The sequence below is a fragment of the Ornithorhynchus anatinus genome, chromosome 7 (genome assembly GCF_004115215.2).
Source record: "Ornithorhynchus anatinus isolate Pmale09 chromosome 7, mOrnAna1.pri.v4, whole genome shotgun sequence".
Lineage (NCBI taxonomy): Eukaryota > Metazoa > Chordata > Mammalia > Monotremata > Ornithorhynchidae > Ornithorhynchus > Ornithorhynchus anatinus.
In genome coordinates, this window is record NC_041734.1 from 24,895,299 (window position 1) to 24,914,775 (window position 19,477).

The following is a 19,477-nucleotide window of genomic DNA, read 5'->3' on the forward strand; positions in this document are numbered from 1 at the left end:
TGGTTGAGATAGTTTGGAAACAAATTTGGCCAACCTTGAAGTAATCCTACTGCTCCACATTTCCCTGTGAGGCAAAAGGAGTGGAAGAAAGGGAGGCCTCCTTGGAAGAGTGTGGCAGAGGGTGTGGGGTTACTAGGAGAGAACCAAGTCTTGGTGGTAGCAAGGAGTTGCAGTGAGTAGGCCTGAGAGGTCTGAGGTGAAGGGAAGTTTGCCCACAGTGGAGCAGAGTTGTTGGACGCTGAAAGGGGAGTACAACCCAATGGAAAGACTGAGGTGTAACGGGTAGATTCATCCTCCCATAGGTTTATACCTAATTTATTTTGAGGGGCCCCCATGTCACACAGGACCTCATTATGACAAGCTGCTTATGCTTATCAACTCTTCCTGAACTGGTCTCCTATCTGGAGTCACTTCTCTACCCAGAGGGACTGAGCAGGGTGGCAGATGACAGGGTTTTCAGCTAGGCTTCTGGCAAGGAGTCTCTCCCATCACCATGCTGGCTCCCCCACACCAGTCTCCCAGCTTTCTCCAGTCTTTAGCCCCCCAAAACACACAAGAAGTGGCAGAGAGATGGAGATGGCAAGGATGCCCAAGCTTCAGCTGACCCTCATGATCCTGCCCTGCTGCCCTGGATCCCAAACCAGGGCTGACTAGAAGCAGCTATTGTTAATCAACTGTCCCATCCAGGAGCCACAAGCCTTCTGGGAGCTCCTGCAGGAGCAAGGTTGAGGGTCAGGACTTCCCACCACACATATGCAGCCTGGAAACTTGGGCATCTGTCTGACACTAGGTGTCTGTGCTGGGCAGCTCAAGCACTAGCTTAGTCAATGACCAGGCCCTCAGCTTCCAGGGGACCTCTACTCAGCCTTCCCTGTTTTCCCCAAGCTTCAGTACTACTAGGCTTGGGTCCAAGGCACTCCTATCCTGGAGGCCTTTCATAATTTCAGAAGCCTCCCCCATGCCTCCCTTCCCCAACTCACCCCCCATCAGGTTCTTTTGGTGGCTATATTTGTGTGTGAGTGTGGGTGTGGGAGGAAGGGGCAAGAAGGAGATGAATCAACCAATCAATTGTATTTATTGAACACTTACTCTGTGCAGAGCACTGTACTAAGGGCTTGGGAGAGTACAGCAGAGATTCTAAACACATTCCCTGCCCACAGTGAGCTTACAGTCTAGAGGGAGAGACAGACATTAATACAAATAAATTATGAATATGTACATAGGTTCTGTGGGGCTGAGGGAGGGGTGGAAAGGGACCAAATCAGGGCAATGAAGAAGGGAGGGGGAAAGCAGAAATTAGGCCTTAAGGAAGTTCTCTTGGAGGAGATGTACCTTCAATAAGGCTTTAAAGGTGGAGAGAATATTTGCCTGTCATATATGAATGTGGACAAGAGGTTGGATGCGACAGAGATAATAATAATAATAATGTTGGTATTTGTTAAGCGCTTACTATGTGCCGAGCACTGTTCTAAGCGCTGGGGTAGACATAGGGGAATCAGGTTGTCCCACGTGGGGCTCACAGTCTTCATCCCCATTTTACAGATGAGGGAACTGAGGCACAGAGAGTGAAGTGACAAGTGTGTGACTTGTCACACAGCCGACAAGTGGCAGAGCTGGGATTCGAACTCATGAGCCCTGACTCCAAAGCCCACGCTCTTTCCACTGAGCCATGCTGCTTCTCCAAAGAGATGAGATGGAGGTATAGTGAGTAGGTTGGTATTAGAGGAGAGAAGTGTGAGGGCTGGGTTATAGTGTGCAGATGACAGGATTTGAGTGAGAAGATAAGGAGTTTTGTTTCAGACATGTTGTTAGGCATAATAATGTTGATGTCTGTTAAGCACTTACTATGTGCCAAGCACTGTTCTAAGGACTGGGGCAGATACAAGGTAATCAGATTGTCCAACATGGGGCACACAGTCTTCATCCCCATTTTACAGATGAGTTAACTGAGGCACAGAGAAGTTAAGTGACTTGCCCAATGTTACACAGCAGATAAGTGGCAAAGCTGGGATTAGAGTCCATGACCTCTGACTCCCATGTGTTTGCTCTTTCCACTAAGCCACATGGGACAACCACATAGAGATGTCTTGGAGGAAGGAAGAAATGTGAGACCTGCAGATAGGGAGAGAGACAAGGACTGGAGATCTAGATTTGGAAATTATTCACAAAGTGGGGGTAGTTGAAGCCATGGGAGAGAACTGATTCTCTTCCTCCCCTCTTTTACTTCAGGGCAAGTTAAAAAAGGCCAGAAAGTGGCCATGCAGGAGTGGATGGTCTGAATCATCCAACAGAATGATCCATGCAACAGAGTAAAGTATGGACTGGAATGGAGAAAGACAGGAGCATGGAAGGTCAGTGAGGATGCAGGTGCAGTAGTCAAAGCAGGACATGATAAGCCTTGGATCAGCAAAATGGCAGTTTGGATGGAGGGGAAAGGGTGGATTATAGAAATATTGTGAAAGTAGAACCAACAGCATTTGGAGACAGATTGAATATGTGGGTTGTATAAGAGACAGGAGTTGAGGAAAATGCAAGGATACAGGGTTGTGAGACAGGGAAGATAGTGGTATTATCTACAGTGATGGGAAAAACAGGGGGAAGATGGGGTTTGGGTAGGAGATTGGGAGTTCTGTTTTGGGACAAGTTTTGCTTGAGGTGTGGATGGGACATTAAGGTAGAGACACTACAATTGAATGTATACTCTATGTAGGTCTAGAAGCATAAGTAGGCTGCAATAATCAGTCAGTCAATCATTCAGTGATATTTGTTAAGCAATTACTATGCTCCTTGTTCTGGAGGTTTTAATGTAGTAAAATGCATCTCAACCCAGGATTCCAGATGGTGTTGGAATCTGCATCCTAAACAACAATTGTTAGCTAAATTGAAAATTTAAAGATTTATGGAGACAGGGACTGCCTACACAAACTAGAAAATATTGTCATGCCAACAGCAACTAAATGTCAAAGTACTGATGATTCGCTAATAAATTCAATTAGATTAATTCTTTATCCATAACAAAGTAAACAGTTTTTTTTTTGTATTTTTGCTGAAGCAGTAACCCATCTGCAAGACCATGGAGTATGTTTTTTCCTGAGTTTGGGTCTTCCCGGCAAATGAGAGCTTGTCTGGAGGTCCAGTGGGGCACTGGCTCCATGGTGCCTGAACTCATAACTGTGACTGTGGGCACCATTTTCTTCCATTTTTCCTTACTGCTTTCTTCTCCTTTGAATTTCCTTCTCCCTAAGCATCACTTGCATGTATCTTATTCTTTGGTAAGCATCTAGAGATGATACAAGTTCTGGTATTTCATGTGGCCTAGTGGGAAGAGCACAGGTATGGGAGTCAGAGGACCTGGGTTCTAATTCTGGCTCTGCCACTTGACTGCTGGGTGACCTAAAGCAAGTCACTTAACTTCTCTGGGCCTCAGTTTCCTCATCTGCAAAATGGAGACCCAATATCTGGTCTCCATCCGACTTAGACTGTGAGCCGCATATGGGACTTAATTATTTTCTATCTACCCCAGCGCTTGTTACATAATAAGCAACTGACAAACACCACAGTTATTTTAGTCTCCCTAATGACTGGAAAATTGACTTAAGGGAATATTCTCTGGAGGACCGCTCACTGCTAAGGTGTAAAATGCTACTATTTTTTTCAGTTTCTCATATGTTCATTTTGCATTTAAAGAATAAATTGAATAATTGATTTCACTCTTACATTCAATTTACTAAGTGGCATGAAGCATATTCAGTTTCCGGGAATTATAGTCTTCCTCTCTGGATCAGAGGTCCAGACGATGTAATTATCTCCCTGAATAGTGTGGTTCAATGTCTGAGATACCATTAATGTGAACATAACCAAGTTTGTGAAGAGCAAAATTGAAAAAAGCCTCATAACATCCTCTTTCGGGCAGGGCAGTGGAAAATATTGTTTCAGGGTTTGCTCCTGGATTTGCCTGCTTCTCAGCTAATGGCTGCCTGACATCAGCCCATTACCTGACAGGTCTGGCTTGCTTCTGGTTTTAGAGGTTCTTTGGCCTGCTCCAAGTCAGTCCATGCTGTATACAGCTTCTCCCCCCAATGACTCATTTGACTGACTGACTGACTGACTGACTGACTGACTGACTGTGTCCAACCTGATTAATTTGTATCTACCTCTGCATTTAGTACAGTGCCTGGCACATAGTGAATACTATAACAAATACCACTCACTTAACAAGAACCTGATCAGGCCATCACCAAAACAAAGAAGCAACCGGCCTTCTCAGGAGATTCATTCATTCATTCATTCATTCATTCATTCATTCAATCGTATTTATTTAGCACTGATTGTGTGCAGAGCACTTTACTAAGCACTTGGGAAAGTAACAATACAACAAGAAACAGTGGCATTCCCTGCCCACAATGAGCTTACAGTCTAGATGTGGGGAGACAGACATCAATACAAATAAACAAATTTACAGATATATATATAAGTGCTATGGAGCTGCGGTGGTGGGGGAGAGCAAAGAGAGCAAGTCAGGGCAGTGCAGGAGGGAGTGGGAGATGAGGAAAAGTGAAGCTTCGTCTGGCAACGCCTATTGGAGGAGATGTACTTTCAATAAGGCTTTGAAGGAGGGGAGAGTAATTATCTGTTGGATTTGAGGAGAGAGTGAGTTCCAGGCCAGAGGCAGGATGTGGGCCAGGGGTTGGTTGTGGGACAGGTGAGATGGAGGCACGTTAGCACTACAGGAGCGAAGTATGTGGGCTGGGAATCATTCTAGCCTGCCTGAGCCCAAACCAGCTGATTTAAACCCATACCCTGGCAAAGGAATTTGGCATCGGTGAATGGGGAAGATTAAGGTATAAATCTTAGAGAGAGAGAGAAGCAGAGTGGTTTAGTGAGCACGGGCGTGGTAGTCAGAGGTTGTGGGTTCTAATACAGGTTCCTCCACTTGTCAGCTGTGTGACTTTGGGCAAGTCGCTTAACTTCTCTGTGCCTTAGTTACCTCATCTGTAAAATGGGGACTAATACTGTAAGCCCCACATGGGAAAACCTTATTATATTATATCTCCCCCAGCGCTTAGAATAGTGCTTGGCACATAATAAGCACTTAACAAATACTGTAATTATTATTATTATTATTATAAAACAAAGAGTAAATAAGGCATTGGAAGCATGAGAGTCAGGCATAGCTCTGATTAGAACATCAGCATGGAATTCCCTCTTCCTGCCCCTTCATATATGCCAGACACCCACTCTCCCTACTTTCAAAACCTTATTAAGGTCACATCTCCTCCAAGAGGCCTTCCCCAATTAAACCTTCTTTTCCCTGGCTCCTTCTCCCTTCTGCATCACCCTCAATCCCACAACACTTATGTTCAGATTTATAAATTACAAATTATTTATTTATATTAATGTCAATCTCTCGCTCTAGACTGTAAACTTGTAGTGGGCAAGAAACGGGTCCACCAGTTTTGCTATATTGTACTTTCCCAGTTGCTTAGTTCAGGGCTCTGTATACAGTGAATGCTCAATCAATGCCAATGAGTGACTGAAAGAGAGAAGAGAGCAAGCAAAGGGAAAAACCAGATATGTAAGATGGAGAACGCGAAAGAACATGGCTCAGTGGAAAGAGCCCGGGCTTGGGAGTCAGAGGTCACGGGTTCAAATCCCAGCTCTGCCACTTGTACTTCACTTCTCTGTGCCTAAGTTACCTCATCTGGAAAATGGGGATTAACTGTGAGCCTCACGTGGGACAACCTAATAATAATAATAATAATAATGTTGGTATTTGTTAAGCGCTTACTATGCGCAGAGCACTGTTCTAAGCGCTGGGGGAGACACGGGGGAATCAGGTTGTCCCACATGGGGCTCACAGTCATGGGGCCCAGAGAAGTTAAGTGACTTGCCCACAGTCACACAGCTGACAAGTGGCAGAGCTGGGATTCGAACTCATGACCTCTGACTCCAAAGCCCATGCTCTTTCCACTGAGCCACACTGCTTCTCTACCTGATTACCCTGATTACCTGATTACCTGATTACCTGATTACCCTGTATCAACCTCAACCTGATTACCCTGTATCTACCCCAGCACTTAGAACAGTGCTCTGCACATAGTAAGTGCTTAACAAATACCACCATTATTATTATTATTATTAGAAAGCTGAAGAAGAGCCTTGAAGTAAATGGTAAGGAGCTTCTGCTCAATAAGGAGACATATAGGTGGCCATTTGAGGGTTTTGGGGAGGAAATACTTATGCTGAATGATTTCAGAAGATAACTCAGTCAGAAGACTGCAGTGTATAAAGGGAAAAGTAATGACTGGAGACTGGGAGACCAGAAACAGCATAGCCTAGTAAAAAGGACTACAGGCTAGGGGGTCCGATAGCCTGGGTTCTAATCCTGGCTCTGCCACTTGCCTGCTGTGTGACTTTGGGAGAATTCCTTAACTTGTCTGTGTCTCAGTTTCCTCTACTGTAAAATGAAGAGTCAGTACATGGTCTCCCCTTAAACTGTTAATCCAATGTGGAACAGGGAATGTGTCCAACCTGATTATCTTGTACCTACCCTAAAGCTTGGCATCTAGTAAGTGCCTAAGGAATGCCATCATTATCATTATTATTAGGGAGAAAGCTGATATGGACATCTAATCATAAGATGGAAACAGGGCAGTGGTCGTTTGGGAGGAGAGGATGGCATGGGTCCAGGAAATATTGTGGAGGAAAACAGGCAGCTTTTAGCAAGTGATCAAATGTGAGAACTGAAAGACAGTGAGGAGTTGAGGAGAACCCCAAGGTTGCAGGCTTCTGCGAAAGGAGAAGGAAAGCCTGTCTCCTGGGAGGTGTGCTGTTGATGCCTACCCCTATACCATCCAGGACTCTCTTCCAGCCTTGCTTCAGCAGGGCAGGGAAAAGATGTGGAAGGCTTCAGGAGGCTTTATTCCTTTTGGAATGTTGGGAGATCGTGGCTACAAGTTTGGCTGTTGTTACCGATGGACTTTGTAGAGTCTTTCTTGAGGAGTGAGGAGCCTGAAACACTGCTCCATTGGTTGCAATGTTCTGTACCTCTTATTGTGTTTGTTATTGTCCTTGCATTCTTATGTGCTTTTTCTCTTTTTTTATTTTAATCTTTTTTTAATATGTCTGTTGCTGATGTCCCATTCCACTTCATTTTTAGATTCTGAACCATTTGCTGGCCAGGGATGATACTTAATCCTCATCCTTGTAATTTTTTTTTTCCCAGGGCTGGCACAGTAGTTGTATTCATTAGGCGCTTCATAGATATTATTGAATGAATGAATAGTGCTGTTCGATGAGGGAGAGTGAGTTTAGGAAGGAAGATGGGAGTCCTTCATACAAGTGGGACATACAGGTGGAGATGTCCTGAAAACAAGGAAATATGAGACTGTAAGGAAGGGGAGAGGCTTGGGACTACTGAAGTTGAGGTAGGAGTCATTTGCCTTGAGGCAGTAGCTGAAGTCATGGGATCAAATGAGTTCCTTTAGAAAAAGAGCAGTGTGTAGCAAGGAGAGACAGGCAAGGACTGGACTACATAATAATAATATTAATTGTGGTGTTTGTTAAGCACTTACTATTTGCCAGGTACTGTACTAAGCACTGGGGTGGATACACCACTTGTTGTGTGACTTTGGGCAAATCACTTCACTTCTCTATACCTCAGTTACCTCCTCTGTAAAATGGAACTTGAGACTGTGAGCCCCACGTGGGACAGGGACTGTGTCCAACATGATTAAATTATATCTACTCCAGAACTTAGAGCAGTCCTTGGCACCTAGTAAGCACATAATAATAATAATAATTAAGATACTTGTTAAGTGCTTGCTCTGTGCCAAGCACTGTTCTAAACACTGGGGTAGACACAAGATAGTCAGGTTGGACACAGTCCCTGTCCCAAATAGGGCTCACACTCTTAATCCTCATTTTACAGATGAGGTAACTGAGGATCAGAGAAGTGAAGTGACTTGCCCAAGGTCACACAGAAGACATATGGAGAATCTTGGATTAGAACCCATGACCTTCTGACTCCCAGGCTCGTGCTCTATCCACTAAGCCATGCTGCTTAACAAATGTACTAATGATAATAATAATGATACCATTATTACTAGTGAAACAACATGACAATGAATAAAGCATGAGCCTGGGAGTCAAAAGGACCTAAATTCTAATCCCTGTTCAGCCTCTTGTCTGTACGTCACCTACCTTCTCTGTGCCTCAATTCTCTCATCTCTAAAATGGGAATTAATTCTGTGAGCCCATGTGGGACACAGACTGTGTCCAAACTGATTAGTTTATATCTACCCCACCACTTAGTACAGTGTCTAGCACATAATAAATGCTTAACAAATACTATAATAATAATAAGTGGAAGTGGGATTAGAACTGAGGTCCTCCGACTCTTGAGCCCATGCTCTTTCTGCTAGGTCATGTTGCTTCTCAGCAAATGCAGAAGGTCATGGAGCAACAGAAAGACCTCTAAGCTGGTCAAGAACCTTACCAAAACTTCAGACCAGAGGTCTGACTATGACCTACCAAGTTTGATGGCCTTGAGAAGATCTCCAAGATCCTCAGGTTTGTTTGGTTGAGTCAGAGTTGATGGTAACCTGCCTCATCCTGTCATCACCATTAGAGTAAAATAGGACTGGACTGTTTTATCTTCCATCACCACTCTGTTGGAGATGGTGAAGAAGCCTCAAGTCTAGCCAGTCAAAAGGCAGCCACCATCCAGGTGTATCTCCACATGATAGTTAAGTGCTGGATCTAATCATCTTGAAACACAATGTCTTATGTCCAAATTCACCAACTCAGACTTGTCTCTTTTCAACCATGACCTTCTAATCTGGCACCTCATCCACACCCCACACCCCTCAAATTTGGGCTTCATCCCTATCCTCTGGACCTAGTCAACTTACCTCATGCCATCACACCCAGCCTGGACCCACCCCGATGACTTTCGCATGCCAAAAGCTCTCCATCACCTTGCCCCCTCCTACCTCACCTCCCTTCTCTCATTTTACAGCCTGTATATTCTGCTGCTAACCTCCTCACTGTACCTCCTTCTCATCTGTCCCGCCGTCGACCCCTGGCCTACATCTTACCACTGATCTGGAATGCCGTCCCTCCTCACATCCACCAAACCAACTCTCTTTCACTCTTCAAAGCCCTACTGAGAGTTCACCTCCTCCAGGAGGCCTTCCCAGACTGAGCCCTCCCTTTCCCTCTGCCTCTCCTCCTCTCCCCATTCCCCCTACCTCCTCCCCTTCCCCACAGGACTTGTGTATATTTGTATATATTAATTACTCTGTTTTATTAATGATGTGTATATATATCTAAGATTCTATTTATCTATTTTGATGGTACTGATGCCTGACTACTTTTTTTGTTTTGCTCTCTATCTCCCCTTTTTAGATTGTGAGCCCGTTGTTGGGCCGGGATTGTCTCTATCTGTTGCCAAATTGTACATTCCAAGCACTTAATACAGTACTCTGCACACAGTAAGTGCTCAATAAATAATTACGATTGAATGAAAGGAGGTCTTCCCAAAATGAACCCCTCTTTTCCTCTGCTCCTCCTCCCCTCCCCATCACCTCTGCTCCCTCCCTCTGCTCTACCCTCCTCCCCACCCCACAGCACTTGTGTATATATGTACATATTTATTATTCTATTTATTTTATTAATGATGTGTATATATCTATAATTCTATTTATTTATTTTGATGCTATTGTTGGCTGTTAACTTGTTTTGTTTTGTTTTCTGTCTCCCCCCTTCTAGACTGTAAGCCTATTGCTGGGTAGGGACTGTCTCTATCTGTTGCCGAATTGTACTTTCCAAGTGCTTAGTACAGTGCTCTGTAAAAAGTAAGCTCTCAATAAATACGAATGAATGAATGAATGAATAAATGAATGAATGAATGAAAAGCATCCTCCAGTTAGAACGCATTTTCCCACCACCATCCTTCATTACTCTTGTAACATCAACTCCATCCCTGGCTCAATCCCACAGTCCTCCATTCCTGTGCCAGAGTGGTCAAGAGCACTACCTCTGCTAATACTATTTCCCTGTGTCTTCTTACAATTTGGCTCTGTTTCCCACTTGACTACTCTACTATTCCTCCCTCACTGATTCCCAGGGCTACAATACCCACCAATTTTTCCAAACCTTCAAATCGCTCTAGACTCTAAGTTCCTTGTGGGCAGGGAAAATGTTTACCAACTCTGTTATACTGTACTCTCCCAAGCACTTAGTACAGTGATCTGCTTATAGTAAGTGCTCAATAAATATGATTGATTGATCCCTCCAAAAGTGCCAAACCCCTGCTCTCTCTCACCCTATCCCCTGGTTGTCTCACCAATTATTTTTCCAGTAAAATTGAAATCATCAAATGAGAACTCTTCAAAATTTCCCCATCACTCCTTCACTTTTCTACAGTCCCCGCCTCATCTTTCTCTGACTTCCCAGTTATGTCTCAGGAGTTTTCCTGCCTGTTCTCTAAATTCGCCTTCTTTAGCTGTGCTTCTGATCCTATCCCCGCTCACCTTCTAAAAACACTTGCTCCCATTCCCCTCCCCTCCCTTACTGCTATTTTTAACTTTTCACTCTCTGATGGGATCTTTCCCTACGGCTCTCAAACACATTCAAGTCTCTCCCATACAAAAACAGCCCTTTCTCAATAACACAACCCTCTCTTGACATTTCCCTGTCTCCCTCATCCCACATTTATCCAAACTCTTGGAATAAGTCTTATGCCCCTGCTGCCTTTATAGTAATAATATCATAATAATAGTAGTGTTACTTGTTAAGCTGTCTTAATTTCCTCTCCACCAATTCTCTTCTTGACCCACACCACTTTTGATCCCTTTATTCCACCAAGACTGTGCTTTCCAAGCTTACCAGTGACCTCCTTCTAGCCAAGTCCAAAAGACAATACTCTATCCTGTTCTTCCTCAACTTCTCTGCTGCCTTTGCTACTGGTACCACTCTTTTCTTTGAAGCTCTCTCAGCATTTATGTATTGGATATAGTTGATGGCTTGATATGATTTGGCGCACTGGTAGCTAATCGGGGGAGTTTTGTTGGAATATATAGGACTTTAAGAGGGTTTGAGGAGCTATGGCCTGTCAGATGTAGGAAAGGAGGGAGTTCCAGGATGGGGGAACAGTGTGAGCAAGGGAACAGAGGTGAGAAAGGAAAGATGGAGTTAGTGTCTGTTATTATATTGTACTCTCCCAAGTGCTCAGTACAGTGCTCTGCACACAGTGAACACTCAGTAAATACCATTGACTGACTGAGAAATGAAAAGATTGGAGCTGGGGAGCATCAGCTGAAGAGAACAGTTTTCATAAGATGGGGTAAGTTGGAGAAGAGCTTTGAAGCCAAGTGCCCATCCACTTCATCAACAAACAAAAGCTCCTCACCATTGTTCTTTCTGAAATCAACCCACTGAATGTAAATACTGGCAATTCTTACAGCACTCTTAGTGCTCTGCAAAATTTACCTTTGGTTTAGACACTTCCTCCTCACTATTCCCTCACTGACCTTTGTAGTATTTTGAGTGATTAAAGCCTATTTCAATGTAGCATGAGAATGTAACTTTTCACTGACTTCTTTATCAGTGTTTATAAACATACTGAGATTTACTGGGGAAGCAGTGGCCTAGAGGGAACAGCATGGGCTTAGGAGTCAGAGGACTTGGGTTCTAATCCCTGCTCTGCCTCTTGTCTGTTGTGTGACCTTGATCAAGTCACTTAACTTCTCTGTGCCTTGGTTCACTCATCCGTAAAATGGGGATTCAATAACTGTTTTCCCTCCTTAGACTGTGAGCCCCATGTGGGACAGGGACTGGGCCCAAACTGAGTATCTGGAATCTACCCCTGCATTCAGTAGAGTTTTTGGCATATAGTAAATGTTTAGCAAATACCACAATTATCATTATATTGTTTTCATCCATTTGGATGAAATGTTTGGGAAATGGATTTACATTGCTTCCTCTAGGAAGCAACCGATCGATCCTTGGTTGATTGCTCTTTGGCTTAACACTCTGTTTTCATGGAGCCAATTTAAAGCTCTAACTGGGATTCAACACTTATTTAGGAATGACATCAAAGGACATGCAATAAACATTCCACGGAACCTTGCCCAGGTCCAGGATCCATATTTTCTCACTATCCTGCAGAAGAGCAGCAGACATTTTGAAGGGTTGGAAAATTAGCCCTCCAAGGACAGTGACACTTACCTACAAATAAGCCCTTTCTTTGTTCAATCCTGAGGAACTGGGGGTGCTGAGCAGTTTTGTTTTGTTGGTTTTTTTAAACTCTAGAATGTCTAAAGGAAGGTGCAAACCCTGTCTTTAAGACTTGGAAGGTTTCTCAGGGAAAGAAGCTGACCAGTGGTTTTACAGGACTGCCACGGAGCCAACAAATGGAAGAGTATTTAAAGCTGGAGAAATTTGGGTTGGACTCAAGAAAGAACTTCCAAGCTATCAGGAAGATAAACATTGGTCTGGCCCCCAAGGGAGCAGATTCTCCCTTCCTGAAAAATTTTAAAAGCAATAAGAGATCATTTTTACTGGAATCATTCACTCCCCTTGAGGCAGGGGGATGGATTAGAAAACCTGCCAATTATCCTCCCACCTTCAGGATTCTGTTATGAATGTTACTGAGGAAGATGCATGTTTGATTTGGCAAGTCATCAGTTTTTCTTCAGTTCTGAAATACCTTCTAGAATTATGGGAGGGCTAACCTCACTGACGAGTTTCCTTGTGGCGAGGGGGGGGGGGCGGTAGGCCATTGTGAGGAGGGTCAGCAACTTCATAGTCCTTTAGGATGCAGCAGGAGGACCTGTGGTCATCACATCATCACAACTAAACCTAATGACCATGTCCAAGCCAGCCACTGTCCAGTTTCTTTCATCATTATGAGAGACCAAAAGGACCAAGAAAAATGTCTCCGCTCCAGTTGTTTTGCACCTACCCTATCTTCTCTAAAGCATTATTTTCTACTCCTCTTCACTACCTTCTTTCCTCCAGATTATTAGCAAACCCATTCCTCCTGATTGACCTTTCATCAGTCGCTCACCAGACCTGTAGGCAGTGCAGTCCACCTTCATTCATAAAACCCAGTTTGGTGATCGATTGGGTATTTTCCTTCCAGCCTTGCCTTTGCTTCACAATGAATCACAAAATTACCACAGACTTGAGGTATTAGTTTCAGAAAAACAAATTGCTTTTCAATGCAACAAATCCCCAACAAGAATGCATTTGTCTCCCTCAATTCTCAAACCAAATTATGATTTAGCAGTAAAACCCCCTCATGGGGACAACCTATGGTGAAACTTGGCACATGCCATATTTTGAAAGTATTAATGAGGGTGATTTTAAAAGGTGAAAACACAAATGGTTTTTATTATTACTAGACGAATATAAATGGACAGGTTAGAGAAATTATTGAGGCTAATTATTTCAGTTACAAATGACTAAATAACCTATAAGCATTGTTGGGAAGCAGCGTGGCTTAGTGAAAAGAGCCTGGGCTTCGGAGTCAGAGGTCATGGGTTCGACTCCCGGCTCTGCCACTTGTCAGCTGTGTGACTGTGGGCAAGTCACTTAACTTCTCTGTGCCTCAGTTACCTCATCTGTAAAATGGGAATTAACTGTGAGCCTCATGTGGGACGACCTGATTACCCTGTATCTCTCCCAGCGCTTAGAACAGTACTCAGCACATAGTAAGCACTTAACAAATACCAACATTATTATTATTATTATTATTACTTAAACGATGCAACTGAAAATCAGATTAGTATAGCAAAGCTATGACAAAGACACTTATAAAACACATTCACATCAAGGTAGGCTGAAAAGTAATGATTCAGAACAATGCTCTGACAGGCATAAAAATTGGCAGTTGTTGCCTCCTTAGGAAAAGAAGAAATTCCCGTCCTGAAGCTTTATTTAAAAAAACAGGTTAAGTATCTAATCTGAATTGCCCAAGATTAGGAGTAGAGTGAAACCGTAATTATCCAGGGTGAGGAGAGAGCAATAACTCTCCTGCTGCCTAGTGGTCCCCTCCTGCACTCTAACAGATAGGCATGGAATCCTACCTAGATTTTCAAGCAGAATCAATCAGTCAGATAATCAGTAGTATTTATTGAGATCTTTCTGAATGAAATCCACTAACCTGAACACTTGGGAGAATACAATGCAGTGGCATAGTGGATACAATAATGGCCTAGGAGTCAGAAGCTCAGGGGTTCTAATCTTGGCTATACCACTTCTCTGCTGTGTGACCTTAGACAAGTCACTTCACGTCTTTGGGCCTCAGTTACCTCATCTGTAAAATGAGGATTGAGACTGTGACCCCACAGAGAGCAGGAACTATGTCTAACCTGATTATCTTGTATCCATCTCAGTGCTTAGTAGAGTGCCTGGCAAATAGTAAGTGCTTGACAAATACAGTAAGTACTATTATTATTATTACTGCCCTCCAGGAGTTTACATTCTAGTGGGAACCTAGGTGAAAACTTAAGTTGTTCAGAGCATATTGTAGGCTTTGCCTTTCAACACTGCTTGAACATAAATGGACCCAGAGGATGTCAGCTCTGCTTTCTCTCCCTCCTCCATGGAACAGAAAAGATACATACTCTGGCCAGTATGTAGCTGCAACCCAAGACCCAGGCTGGGCCCCAATGCAGCATATGGCTTTGGGGATACCACACCATATCTGCAGCGCTGAATAAATGTTAATGCAATTTTAAACTTAAGTGTAGTTTTTCTAATTACTTGCATCATACACACACAAGTCCAAGACCAAATTCCAACTTCCTATGGTGGTGGGTTTGGAATTTTTCACTGTTAAGTGTGGGGATTCCTTCTTCATTTCTGGGCCTCATCTCCCAAGCTCAAGAGCACATCTTGGCTCAACCAAGAATTCTCTGTCATTGCAGATCTGGACAGGTCTTTGTATCAGAACGTTTAGTAATGGTCCAAGATGTTGATATCTTTGTGCAATTTTCTTGTTGGTTAAATGCTAATGAAGCACAGTGCTTTTGCTTACATGTGGTTTTGAGTGTATCAAAAAGCTCAGCAATAAGCAGCAAGTCAGAAATGTGAGTTATGAAGCCCCTGATGCAAATTCAGAGACCAGTACTAAACTTGAAGAGACATCAGTGAAAGCAGCATTGCTATGGAATCAACATTCCCCCTTCCCCCCTTCACCTCCCCTCAGTTAAGTCCCCTTTCCCTCTGCTCCTCCCCCTCTCCCTTCCCTTCCCCTCAGCACTGTACTCATTGGTATATATTTTTATTACCCTATTTATTTTGTTAATGAGGTGTACATCCCCTTGATTTTATTTATTGTGATTATGTTGTCTTGTTTTTGTCCGTCCATCTCCCCTGATTAGACTGTAAACCCATCATTGGGCAGGGATTGTCTCTATTTGTTGCCAAATTGTACATTCCGAGCTCTTAGTACAGTGCTCTGCACATAGTAAGTGTTCAATAAATACTACTGAATGAATGAATGAATGGTCTAGTGGAAAGAGCACAGGCCTGAGAGTCAGAGGACCTCGGTTCTAATCCTAACTCTGCCATTGGTCTGCTGTGTCACCTAAGGAAAGACATTTAACTTCTTTGTGCCACAGTTTCCTCATCCTTAAGAATAATTTTGGAAGCATACACGTCAGTCCATGAAGCATGACCAATGTCAACATTCCTTTACCTTGATCAATCAATAAGTCAAAGATATTTATTGAGCACTTAGTGCGTACAGAGCACTGTAATATGCATTTGAAAAATTATGATACAACACACTTGGTAGACAAGTTCCCCAGCCACAAGGAGGTTACATTCATTCAATAGCATTTATCGAGTGCTTACTATGTGCAGAGCACTGTACTAAACTCTTGGAATGAACAAATCGGTAACAGATAGAGACAGTCCCTGCCCTATGACGGGCTTACAGGCTGGACTTCTGATCCCTTCAGTATCACTAAAGATGAAGGTTCGGGATGGTCATGGTGAAAATCTCTGGACCATTTTAGAATTTGATGAATATCCTAAGAGGGAAATTGAGTGAAAAATTTTCTGGGGAGGTTACTCTTCATGGCCTGGAGCATTGGAGTTTCCACCAGGTATATGATTTCCTTCCTCCCTGCATCTCACTGAGCCCAGAATTCTGATCCTGAAGTCAGTTTCCTGCAGACTTCCTGTCTCCCATTTTCCAAGTAGACTCTAAGATGGATTCTGTGGGTTGGTGATCTTTTTCCCAAATGGGCTGCATCCAGACACCTCTGGGACCCTTCTGGGAAGTAATCCCAAAGTTCCGGTTGCATTGCAGTGCAGAGAATTCGGCTGATGGTTTTAGTCATGAGTTATGACATTAAATTAGATAGAAAAACTTCAGAATGTTGCCACCTTTCAATCTTTTTAAAGTGGGTGATCACCCTATGGGACTAAAGGCACTGAGAGAATTGTGAATTTTGTGGTGAAATTGAGTGATCTGATCAGGAACCAAATACCAGGAGAAAGCCTGGTCGTGATGGGGCTGCAGCTTTACCTCAAAATTGCTGTCATTCCTAATGCTTAGAGCACCCTTTGAGTGTACCACCAGTCTTAAGTAGGTTTGGGAACAGGAGGCACATCAAAACTGTCAGAAGTGAAATAGCTTCCACAAGCAACATTGTTTTTATTTAGAAGGAAACAGCTCAAAATCATTGTGAGTAGCACTTTCTAATATACTGAGACTTTAAATGGCAAGAAATAATTCAGGAAAGAGCACTTAGGAATCTGTTAATTTATTTGCTTGGGGCCCAGGGCCAAACAACCTATGTGGGGATCTTGCCTGTACTTTCTTCTACTGCTAGGCCAAGGTCCTGCCCAGTGAGTTGTTCATCCATTGGGTATTCCTGCCAGGTGTGTGGATCCAAGTTGCAGCATCAGGGCCCACTATGAGAAGGATCAGAACACAAATAATAACCAAGGATTGAGCATGTGCTGGAGTTATTACTGTGGATTCATTCATCTATGGTGATGACAGCGGGATGCTTTGATTATCACAGAGACCACAGAGTGAGGGCCGGAGAGCCAGAACTGACTCTAATCATAATAACTGTGGTATTTGTTAAGCACTCACTCTGTACCACTGTACTTAACACTAAACATAAGATAATCAGGTCAGCCACAGTCCCTGATCCAGATGGAGCTCACTGTCCAAGATGGTGGGAGGAGAGACATTTAATCCCCATTCTACAGATGAAACCGAGGGATGGAGAAGTTACCTAAGGTCAGACAGCAGGCAAGTGGTAGAGCTGGAATTAGAATGTAGATCTTCTGATTCTGAGACTCTCTCTACAAATGAGAGATGGTCCAGCCAGTGCTCCTGTATCACCACCCCTGGGGTGGTCTCCCTCCATTCTCACCATCGTGGCTCCTGTTAGGCAGAATCTTTTCTGGAACCCTTTCCCTGAACTACTAACCTCCTCCATCATGGCCTCCCTGGGAGGTTCTCTTCCCAACTCATTTTCCTCTGTAAATTCACAAAGGATAATTGGCCTCGAGCCCCTTTGGAGCATTCTTGCCTGGACCCTGGAGATCAGTCTACCAGAGAGTTGGCAACAGAGAGGATGGTGGATAGGATGCAGGGAGTGAGAACCATTACAGGATGGGCAGCAGCTAAAAGTTAGTTGCATGAGTTGACCATTGGCTTGTCAACTCAATTGTCTTGGGTTGGTGGGAGTTGGGGAGAGCAAGTCCAAAGGGTTCAGTCTGACCTAAAAGAGTCTGCTCTGGGGCTGGGGACACCCCAGGGACAACTGACTAGAAATAGATTTCACTATGGAAGCCCTTTCCCCTTCACTGAATTTTAAAAAAAATTTTTCCAAATGGTACTTGTTATGAGCTTACTCTGTGCCAAGCACTGTATTAATTGTTGGGGAAAGTAAATAATTAGGTTAAACAGTCACTGCACCACGTGGTTAAATAGGAGAGAGTAGGATTTAATCCACATTTTTCAGATGAGGAAACTGAGGCACAGAGAAGTTAAATGATTTGTCCAAGATCATACAGGAGGCAAGTGGCAGAGTCAAGATCAGAATGCAGGTCTTCTGACTTCAAGATCCATGGTCTTTTTTTGTCCTATGGCATTTGTTAAGTGCTTAATATGTGCCAGGAATTGCACTAAGCACTGGGGTAGATACAAGCTACTCAGGTTGGACACAGCCCTTGTCCCACACAAGACTCATGGTCCCAATCCCCATTTTATTGATGCAATAACTGAGGCACAAAGATGAGTGACTTGCCCAAGGTCATCCAGCAGATAGGTAGCAGATAGGAAGATTAGAACCTAGGTCCTTCTGTCTCCCAGCCCCATGCTCTATCCACTAAGTGACACCGCTTTTCTTATAGCGAACCCCCCCGAGGGACAAGGACCATGTCTAATTCCCACTTGGGTATTCTCTCCCAGTGATTAGTACAGTGCTCTCAACCCACTAGACACTTAAAAAATACTGTTACTACTAGAACTTGCTGCTTCTGAATGTTCACTGTGTCTGGAGTAGATACGCTCCTTGATTTACCAGGTCTCTTTCTCTCCCCTCAACACACTGTGGCTGGCATCTCTGGAGGGCAAGCCCCTGTTTGGACCAGCTAGGGCCTCCTCCATCCCTTGACATTAGTGCTGGCTGTAGCCATTAACTGTTGATAACAATGATACTTTTTAAGCACTTACTATATGCTAAGCACTGTTGTAAATGCTGGATTAGATACAAACTAATCAGGCTGGACACATGGGGCTCAAATACGATTATTTACACATGGTGAGGCATCTAACTCCCGCCTGTGAATGCTTCCCACTTGGGAAGAATTCACTTGTGTGTTACTCACATGTGATGAAGCACCTAGCTCCTGCCAGTGAACCCTTCCTACTTGGAACAAATTCACTTATTTTACTCACACTTGGTGATGCATCTAGCTCCTGCTTCTGAATGCTTCCCTCTCAGGAGAAATACATTTAGGCGATTCTGGCATATGTTAAAACACCTAGCTCTCACCCACCAACACTTCCCACTAAGCAGGAATTCACTTATGCGCTTACATGCACGATGGTGAAGCGTCTAGCTTCCAGTCCCATGAGAGCTCAGTGGTACACTTACCAGTCCTAAGGCTTCTCACATGTGCAGACAGAGAGGATATCCCACACTCTGGGCAGAGGCGACATGCAGCTGACAGCTGCAAGTTTCAAACCACTGCATAGAACGTCGGAGGCACCAGATAATTATTATTCATCCTTCCGGCCCATTAGGGCTTCCAGATTCCTGTTGTCTAATCTCTGCCTCCTCCCCACACCTCCCATACCTTATTTAGCCAGCATGGGGGCGAGGGACACCTTTTGCATTCCTGGCCTGAGGTGTCTAGTAGTTTCAGTAGGGGTGGTGGTGTCCCACACGTTTCCAAGTTCTACTTTGTTAGGTTGGGCAGTCATGAAATAGCA